This window comes from Poecilia reticulata, chromosome 11, assembly GCF_904066995.2.
Source record: "Poecilia reticulata chromosome 11, P_reticulata-male-v2, whole genome shotgun sequence".
Classification (NCBI taxonomy): domain Eukaryota; kingdom Metazoa; phylum Chordata; class Actinopteri; order Cyprinodontiformes; family Poeciliidae; genus Poecilia; species Poecilia reticulata.
The window spans coordinates 28,871,485-28,882,625 of record NC_088840.1 but is presented as its reverse complement, the minus strand read 5'-3'; positions in this window follow the sequence as shown (position 1 = coordinate 28,882,625).

Below are 11,141 nucleotides of genomic sequence, written 5' to 3'. Positions count from 1 at the left end.
AACGACTCATAAACAGATTCATTAACACAAAAACGAAGGATATTATCTGTCTGACTTGGTTCAATAAGTGGATGGTTGGTTCCAGTCAGTCATAGTTTCTCCACATTAATTACCGTATTTTTCCATTTCAGTTAACCAAAATGTTTTCTCAGTCTCAGATTTGGTAAATATGTTGGTTTTATTTAATAACTCTGCAGAGGAAGAAGCTGATGTTGGACCTCAGTTACAGACCAGACGAGCTTTGCTTCAGTTTGTGGAAAATAAATAAGTTTTAAACATGGTTTCCATCACCAGTATTTCAAAACATTATCTAAGTTAATGTAAAAATAATCAGTCATGACCACAAACTCACTAAATGTTGCTTTTATTAAGAAAATATGATAGTTTTTGACGAAATCTAATTTATTCTCAGCATTTTATCGCCTCTAACTGCAGCAGATTATTTATTAAAATTATCTTTTTATAGTTAGTTTTCATTTACATAACTATTTCTGCAGTAGAGCAGAAATATTTAGTATTTAAATAAAAATTTTTGCTGAAACTTTGACCGAGAAGAAGTTTAGATCAGAACCAGATCTGATTATTTTCTCCAGGAGGAGGCGTGGCTTCTCAGTATTTAAGAATATTGTAGAAAATATTGAATATCTTCTTCAATATTTAAGATTACCATGAACTGTAGTAAAATTTCTTTGGGTAATTTCACGTCTTTTGAATATCTTGGAATCGAGGTAAAAGGCCACAAACGAACTTTGACACTAACTCTATACAAAACTCCAACATATGTGGAAAATTTCTTTACGGACTTGAATGAGCTTCTATCTCTCACATGTATTGATTACGATTGTTTGATAATCGTCGGTGATTTCAACATTCATGTTGACAACCTGAAGACCGAGGGGCTAAAAAGCTGTTTGATATATTGGAGAGTTTTGGTTTAACACAACATGTCAAACAAGCAACACACACTCAGGGACACACACCTGGTTATCAGTCAGGGTGTGAATATTTCCAATGTTTCTGTAACTGATATTACCCTGTCAGATCACTTTGCTGTTTTCTTTGAAAGTTCTTTATCCGTTGACCCACTTGGACAAACAGCTACCGTCACAAAACGTACTTTCACAGAAAACACAGAAACATTTAATCAAATCTACTCTTCCTCCTCGCCCTTAAGCCATAGTGACGTAGATAAGTTGGTGGATGATTTTCAGTGCAAACTTTCCGATATCATTTATTACACTGCCCCCATTAAAGTGAAGGTTGTGACTGGTAGGAAGAAATCTCCATGGAGAAATGCACAAGTAGTTCAATCTGCAAGACAACTCTGCTGCAGGGCCGAACGGAGATGGCGTAAAGGTCAACTGCATGTTTATTATGACATCTACAAAGAAAGACTACGTCACTATCACACAACACTAAAACATGCCAGAGAGGCTTTCTTTGCAGATGTCAAACAAAAACACAAAGTTCGAGCTTTATTTGCTACTGTTGACAGGCTCACAAACCCTCCTATGACGTTACCACCTGAACTTCCAGTTTCTTTTCAGAGAAAATTCAAAAGATCAGAGGATTAATCTGCACATCCACTCCAAAGACAGTACTAATGCTGTGCCCAAACAAAACAAATGCAGGAAAAATGATCCAATTTCAGCTACTAAATTATAAAACCCTAGAAGAAATTATAAGTCAATTAAGCTCTGGTTCCTGCTGTCTGGATGTCCTGCCCACACATTTCTTTAAGAAAGTCCTGCCTGTTGTTGCTAATGATCTGATCCAAATAGTAACTCATCTTCAGGTGTTTTTTCCCCCAGGCTTTGAAAACAGCAGTTATCAAACCACTGATAAAAAAGAACAATCTGGACAAATCACTACTGCAGAATTACAGGCCGACCTCTGACCTCTGACCTCCCATTCATCAGCAAAATTATTGAAAAAGCTGTTTTTAAACAATTAAATAACTTCCTAACAATAACAAACTGCTTTGACTCCTTCCAGTCTGGTTTTCGTGCTCACCACAGCACAGAGACGGCCTAGTCAAAGTGTTCAATGACATCCATATAAATACAGACTGTGGGAGAACCACAGTGCTGGTTCTGTTGGACCTCAGTGTTGATCAGGACATTTTACTGAATCGACTGGAGAGTTGGGTTGGACTCTCCGGTCCAGAGCTCAACTGGTTTGAATCTTACATAAAGAACAGGGATTTATTTGTTTCAATCAGAAACTTCTCATCAGAGAGGTCAAAGGTCACATGTGGGGTACCCCAAGGTTCAATCCTAGGACCCCTTCTCTTCAATATTTATATGCTCCCACTGGCTCAGGTTATAACAGGACATAGGATTAGCTACCACAATTATGCGGATGATACACAGCTCTACATCACGATGTCACCAGGTGACCTTTGACCCCATCCAATCACTGAACAGATGCTTAGAACAGATCAATGTGTGGATGAGCCAAAACTTTCTCCAGCTGAACAGAAACAAAACTGAAGTTATTATTGGACCTAAAGAGGAACGACCTAGAATCAATGCACAGCTTCAGTTATTACAACTAAAAACCAGCAATCAACCCGAAACCTGGGAGTAGTGATGACCTCTGACCTCTGACCTGAACCTTCAGAGCCACATTAAGACAGTCACAAAGTCGGCCTTCTATCACCTGAAGAACATCTCCAGGATTAGAGGACTGATGTCTCAGCACGATCTAGAGAAACTCATCCATGTTTATCTTTAGCCGCATTGATTACTGCAGCAGCGTCTTCACAGGTCTGACTAATAAATCAATCAAACAGCTGCAGCCGATCCGGAAGCTGCTGCAGCCGATCCGGAAGCTGCTGCAGCCGACCCAGGAGCTGCTGCAGCCGACCCAGGAGCTGCTGCAGCCGACCCAGAAGCTGCTGCAGCCGACCCAGGAGCTGCTGCAGCCGATCCAGGAGCTGCTGCAGCCGATCCAGGAGCTGCTGCAGCCGATCCAGCAGCTGCTGCAGCCGATCCAGGAGCTGCTGCAGCCGATCCAGCAGCTGCTGCAGCCGATCCAGCAGCTGCTGCAGCCGATCCAGCAGCTGCTGCAGCCAATCCAGAAGCTGCTGCAGCCGATCCAGAAGCTGCTGCAGCCGATCCAGAAGCTGCTGCAGCCGATCCAGGAGCTGCTGCAGCCGATCCAGAAGCTGCTGCAGCTGTTCTGACTAAAACCAGGAAGATGGAGACATAACTCCAGGTTTAAAGTTCCTCCTCTGGCTCCCTGTAGCTCAGAGAATAGACTTTAAAATCCTGTTAGTTTATAAATCACTGAACGGTTTAGCACCACAATACATTAAAGATCTGTTATTGCTGTACCAACCGTCTGGACCCCTCAGGTTCTGGTTCTGCTCTGCATCCAGAACCAAACGAGGAGAAGCAGCATTCAGCTTCTATGCACCACAGATCTGGAACAAACTTCCAGAAAACTGTAAAACAGCTGAAACACTGAGAGCCTTTAAGTCTCAACTTAAAACCAGCTGGTTAGAGCTGCTGATGGCTAAACTAGGGTTAGAGTGGGTTTTGATGTTTTTATGTCTTTAATGTTTTTAATTTATTTTTATTTCTTTTCTCACTGTCTACGTTTTTAATGCCTTTTTAATATTTATTTAATGTAAAGAAGTTTTAAAGGTTTGAGTCCTTGTCAAATGGCGGTTTGACTAAAGAAGTTTTAAATGTTAAAGTTTTTATTTTTAATTTCTTTTTATTTCTCATTGTTTCTTTTTTAAATCTCTTTCTCACTATTTAATGTCGCCTGCTGTTTTTATTTTAATTATGTGAAGCACTTTGAAACGCCTTGCTGCTGAAATGTGCTAAATAAAATTTGATTGATTGATTGATTGATTGATTTAACATGAACAGATTATCATGTTTAAGATATTCAAAGGAACTTCGAGATGCAAAGCCGCACGGCAGGAAGTCCGGTACTGCAGAGTGGTGGCAGCATGATGCTGCGGGAGCCAGGAAGCTGCTGCTGCTGCTTTGTGTTCATCCATCTCATTAAATCCAAATGAAACACGTTGACCTTTGAACCTGATGGCGTTCAAGATCTTAAAGGGCGTGGATACTTAGTTTCTGTGTGAGAACATTGTTCCAGAATGGAGGTTCTGGACGACCCAAATGGGTCAAAGCAAGAACCTTCATTTACAAACTGGGAGAGATCTGACAAAAACAGGAGGAAACCGGGCGGCTGTCAGAGCCGAGGAGACTCTTCAGACGCTTGTTTTGCTTTGTGCTGACCTTTGACCTGTGTAGACCTCAGCCTGGATCAAAGCAGAACATGATTCTTCTTTGTTTGGTGGATTATTGATTGGTAAAGGTGATTGAAGAGCCGTAAAAAGTTTTCCTTCCACCTGAGTGGTGTTGTAAAGTAACTCCACTTTTACTTGAGTACAATTTCTGATTCCTCTGAGTTCTTGTAACTTTATTCAATGACCAAAAGAAACTTAAAACAGAAATGCACCAGAAACAGACATATAATTTGTGTCAGAGTGAGACCTCTTGTTCATACTCCAGCTCTGTCCGAACGTCATCTGCCTTTTTTTTTAATTTAACTTATTATTAGTTAAACTTATTAAGCTGCGACGGTGTTTGAGGGTCACTGTAGATGGAAAAAAGAGTAAATATTCATCAAAATATTCTAGTAACATTTGGAAATTTCTCAGTTTGAAAATTTGTCAAGAAAAAAAACATTTTGGATCAATTTCAGAAATTTTCTATAAAAAAATGAGGAAATTTCACATTTAAAAGTTGAACATTTAATAGAAAAAAACTCAAATTATGAGATTAATTTCAGAAACTTTTGAGAAAAATGGAAATTTCAGTGTGAAAAATTTAACATTTTCAACTTTTGAAACTTTTTCTAGGACAAATATTCGGCTGTTGGCATTAAAGCATTGCTACTTGTATTTTACTTTTTAGTTAATAACCTATGATTTCATGCTTTCTGTTAAATTAAGTATTGACTATTTTCCTCACAATAAAAAAAGTAAAATTTTTCTTTTCAGGCTTCGTTTTCCCCAGTTTGCCAACAAATATGGCGGCTCGTCATCTTTCTGTCATCTTTCACATGCAGGTACTAGAACCGAACTTGGCACTGACATCTGTTGAAGCTCTCACTAAAAAATCATGCAGTTCTGACAGCAGGAAACGGAGAAAACTCTCTGATTGGTCGAACAGGAGGAAGTCAGCTGATCGATACCAGATCACAGGTGCTGACGATGTGACACAGAAACAATTACCCAGAAAAACATTAAGAGTTTTTCCTTCCACTAAATTAGGGGTGACAAAGCAACACAACACTGCAAAACTTACCAAGTATTTTTGTTCTAGTGAACTAAGAGTAAATATCTTGGTTCACTCGAAATGAGACAAAAGTAACTTTAGAGTCGATAGTTCCTTAATTTTAATTAAAAAGTGCTATTGGCAGATTATTAAAACGTGAAGTGGAATAATCTGCCAATCGAACTAGAACAATAAATCAATGTAAAGGAATAATTTACTTAAATTCTATTTCTTGCTGTAAAGTTGTTTTATTTCCACTAGAAACTAGACTAAAATTACTTGCTAATATTTTGTGTTTTTGCAGTGAAAGTTGTGGATAATCCTGTGGATTATCCTGAATGATCCTGTTTTCAGCCTTTTTCTGTTTCAGTAAAAATCTGCTGCTTTAGTTTTCTGCCCTTTTATTTTGACAGACTCTTGTAGAGCCCAGTTTAACTTCGCATGTGATGAAAGTTGTGTGTAACTGAAACGTTTCCTGGAGGAACCGGTCCAGTCCTGGTTGGGACTTGAACCCTCGACCTTGCTGCTGCGAGTCGTCGTCTCAAACACCTTCAGCTGAAACTAAAACCTTCCAGTTTCGTCCAGGAAGTCGCGTGTTTACGGTACAGCTCTGTTGACTGTTCATTAGAGAACCTGCTGCATGAAGCCGGACCAAACGAGCCGGGTCGACCTGGAGCCGGGCCTCTGCAGGTGATCCGAGAGGCGAAGGCAGCCTGGCTCAAGCATGGGTGTTCAAAGTGAGGCGCGGGGGCCATTTGCAGCACCTGGGTTGATTTCTTTTTTGAGCCCCCCTGGACCAAAATTCAAGAGTAAATTTAGTAAATTATTAATTTAAAACTACGACTTTTAAATGATTTACTTATAAAAAATATGAACTACAACAGAAAGTGATCCTCTGGTTTCCTTATGTTGTCACGGTAACTAGTCGTTGACTTAAACTGCCCATCCAGATCTGCTTTTAATGTCTGAATTAAAACCTGACTGTGGTTTCAGACGAACTTTGACCTAAATTCTGATTTTATTACTGAGAACAAACTAAATATTTTCTAATTTTGTTCAACTGCCTTTCATTTAACAAGAAATCAATCAGCTTTATTGATACCATTACCTTCATTTATTAGGTACATTTGATTACAGTGAGGGGAGTCAGCCTTCAAAGGGCTCAATATTTTAAAATATACGAATAAAAAATAAAAACAAATGTCTCAAATACAGCATCCTCATTAGGACAAGATAGAAAAAATCATAAAAAATAAGATTTTTCTTATTTGTTTAATTAAAATAGTTAATATGTAGTTTATTGAGTAGGTTAAAAATATCTACATTTTTTGTAATTTTAGTTTTTAAAATCTGAAAGACTACTTTTGTGCTGATAAAAAGTTTGGACCCCCTGAGGTTCGGAGAAAAACAAGATGGCTGCCGGAATGAGGTGAGCAAACTTGGACGAAGGACGAGACTTGTGGGACAAAGTCCTGTGGACAGACGAGACCAGAGTGGAAACGTTGGACCAAGGATCATTTAAATGTGAACATCAGACTTCCTGTGTTTCTGAGTCCATATTTGGAGCTGAAGGTGGATAGTTAAAGTAAAGCATTCAGGAAACAAAGAAAACACGCATTGATTGGTTAAACAGACGAATGATGGCTGATGGACTCGCCGTTTAGTTCATCATCAGACAGTAAAACTCACAAAACTTAATCAATGACGCTGAAACATCCAGGAATAAAAGCCTGTTATTATTTAAATATGAGATTTTCCTCTGTCTGTCTGTCTGTCTGTCTGTCTGTCTGTCTGTCTGTCTGTCTGTCTGTCTGTCTGTATGCAGCATCTACATTGAATATCTACAACAGAAATCCCCCACTAGCAGCATTCAGCTTCTATGCACCACAAATCTGGAACAAACTTCTTCCAGAAAAGTGTAAAACAGCCGGAACATTGATTTCCTCTAAATCTAGACTATATTAAATGAAACACTGACCAACATGTTTATGTGTATTGATGATTTTGAACACTTCACTCTCCAAAATGTAATGTTTGCTTCTGGTTTTCTCAGTTGTTGGTGTTTTTTTTAATGACTTTGTGTTTTTGTGTTTTTATGGTCTGACACAAATAAACTTGACTGATTGACTGAAAAGTGACTTAATAAAACTTTTCTGTCCGTCTCACACAGATGGACTCATGTTTCAAACTGAAACAACCTCCTTTCAAAATAAGGTATTTAACTTAGTTCCTTTGTTTCATGCAGTTTGACGGTTCATGCCTGAGACGCGGCCTGACCTGCGTCTCATCAGAGCGCCAACATGCCGCTCTGCTGACTAACGCCATGCGATGCAGGCGAGTCGCGATGCAGGCGAGTCGCGATGCAGGCGAGTCGCTCCGCGGCGTTGGATAAACAGCCTCAGCGCCGCCACCGCTGCGCTGATGATCCGGGTCCAAAGAGACACATGGGGTTCGACAGCTGACTGACTCAGAATGAGCGCCGCCATGCTGATTCACTGGACAGGAAACACCTGACCAAGATGGCTGCTGACTCCTGCCTGAGGGCCAGAAGGTCACCTGGAGAGCCTTCCGGCATTGACCTTTAACCTCTATCTGGATTCTGTGGATAAATCTTTACTTCTTGAAGAACAAATATAGACAAAGTGTTGAACCCAGATCCTTCGTTTACTCAGAATTTCAGAAACTTAAGCCGATATCTGGGAAGATTAATACACTTTTATACGTTTCATTCCCATAAAAACTTTGTTTTATAGTGAAGATTTAAAATAAAACTATTTGTGTCTGTGTGCTCAAGGGAAAGCAGAGATTTAGAGTCCCTAATAATCTGCGACAAATATTGAGCCAATATCCTCATACTTGCAGTTGTGGAGTCACAGTATCCTCATATTCATACTCTCTCTATTTATATATATATCATCCATATACTCATACTATATATATATATATATATATATATATATATATATATATATATATACACACCTATATATATATGTATATACCGATTTAATTGTAATCGGATTTACAAATTTAGACCCTGTTATTGTTTACATAAGGAAATTTCGCGCATGCGTACAATGCTGAAGGGCATAAAGGCTATTCTTTAACATGTGATGCTCAGCCGCGCCGCCGCCGCAGAATAATTCCGTTACCTCAATCAAACTTAGACATGTAGATATTATTAATTTCCTGCTGTGCTTAACAACAAAGGGAGAAACCATTAAAGTACAACTCTGTTCTCTGCTGTTTTTGATCTCTCCTCAGCACACGAATCACGTTACACACACAGTTGGTGACAATAAAAACATCCATACATCCATTTTCTTACACCCTTCTCCCTCAGTGGGGTCAGGAGGGTTGCTGGTGCATCTCCAGCTGGTGTACCGGGCGAGAGGCGGGGGTCACCTGGACGGGTCACCAGTCTGTTGCAAGGCAACACAGAGACACACAACCATGCACACACACTCACCTAGGGACAATTTGAAGAGGCCAGTTAACCTGACAGTCATGTTTTTGGACTGTGGGAGGAAACCGGAGTACCTGGAGAAAACCCACCATGCACAGGGAGAACATGGAGACTCCATGCAGAAAGACCGGGGCTGGGAATCGAACCCAGAACCTTCTTGCTGCAAGGCAACAGCTCTACCAACTGCACCACTGTGCAGCCCCCACAATAAAAACACAGTACATTATATACATGAGCTAAATTATGGAAAATCAGTTCATACGTTAAATGTTTATAACCATTTTATTGCGGCGGACAGACAGGAGGAGCATGCTCTCATAGAATGGCAGCCAGTGCAGTTAGCGAGAGGTTGCGCAATCACAGGTGAGGCTGAGCTCACTGCTGCCTCACCTGATTCACTTCTAACCATTTGAATGGGAAAATGTGAAAATTCAGCGATTTTGAAGAAAAATAACATCAGATTTGGTTAAATTAAATGAAAAATAGGTACTTTATAGTACAAACCACAGGGTGAAAATATCTTTATAAATGATTTTATTATTATATATTATTTTTCCATGATGACAGTTGTGCAGTTATGCAGTCACAACTGCGGTCAGTCAGTGACGTGACCGCACGTCACAGATATATATATTACCATAATTAATCATTTACAAACTTTTTCCACCTTTAATTGAACACGAACCCTGTTCAGATAAACTACAAAACAACCAAATAATGAAAACAGTGTGAAGAAAACATTATATTAAATAAAGGCATTAGTCAGGAGAAGGAACAAAATTATCCTTTTATCAGTCCGTTAAAAATTTTCCATTTTCCAAAAAATAAGATTTCCACCTTTAACCAACTTTATCTTCACAGTTTGACTGTAAAATATTTTAACTTTTGAGGTAGAAATGTAAGGAAATCTGAATAAAATCCTGTTTTTTCTTCCTTCACTGCAGACATTGTTAAGCAAACCTGAAATAAATAAATGAAACCGTCCTGACCGTGCCTCTGTGCTGATAGTTCAACCTGCTCCGTTTGAACCACATTCCATTCATTCTGTCTTAAAATAAATCAATTACACTTTAACAACCTGCAGCTCCTCACTGAAAGAAGCTGCAGGTTGTTTTTGCGTCTCGTATTGATTCGGAAATAGTTTTCCAGCCAGATCCCGGCCTGACACAAAGGCTCTTCTGGAGTAAATCGACAGCGCTGACCGCAGCTTCATCCTTCAGTCATTGTCTAATGGCTGCTGGACAAAAAGAAAATATGCTTTTACTTCAAACTGTCATCCTTGGTGTTTTTCACAGATTTAAACACCATGATGTGCAATGCACACATGTTGTGTAATTTATTGTCAGTTAGTGTGGAAACAATGTTTAAGTTTCTTTCTATAAAGTTTTTGTCTGGCATAATTGAATTTGTAAAGCCAGACAGTATTTTAACAAATTCTCTCTGCATGTTGAAATACTGTAATTATCTTAATTTTACATGATTTTGGCATAATTTACATATTTTTTTATTTCTCTTTCAGATGAAACATGTTGTTTTAGATGTGTTTTTATATAAACATACAAAGTTTTAAAGATTAACTCCCTGAAAGATAAGCTAAATTATGGAACATTTAGCTTATCTAAAGCTAAATTTTCTTTAGCTTTAGATAAAGAAAATTATCTAAATCTAAAGGTAATTTAGCTTTAGATAAATTAGCTAAAGCTAGCTTTAGATATTTTTGGAAACTTATCCAAAATATCAAATTTATAAATTATCTAATTTATCTAATTATAGATAAATTAGATATCTATAATTAGATAAATTATAGATCTAATTAGATAAATTATCTAATTAGATAAAACTATCTAGATAAATTAGATAGTTTATCTAATTAGATAAACTATCTAATTTATCTAATTAGATAAATTAGATAATTATCTAATTAGAGAAACTATCTAATTTATTTAATTAGATAATTTATCTAATTAGATAAATTATCTAATTAGATAAAAGATTTGAAAAAGATTTCAGAATTTAAAGATTCTGAAATCTTTAAATTTCAGAATTTAAATTTAAATTCCAGAAAACGTCTGGAATTTAAATTTAAAAATAAAAATGTTTTTTACATTAGTAATGTGAGATTTTAATGTAAAAAACATTAAAATCTCACATTTATCTAATTAGATAGTTTATCTAATTAGATAAACTATCTAATTTATCTAATTAGATAAATTAGATAATTATCTAATTATCTAATTAGAGAAACTATCTAATTTATTTAATTAGATAATTTATCTAATTAGATAAATTATCTAATTAGATAAAAGATTTGAAAAAGATTTCAGAATTTAAAGATTCTGAAATCTTTAAATTTCAGAATTTAAATTTAAATT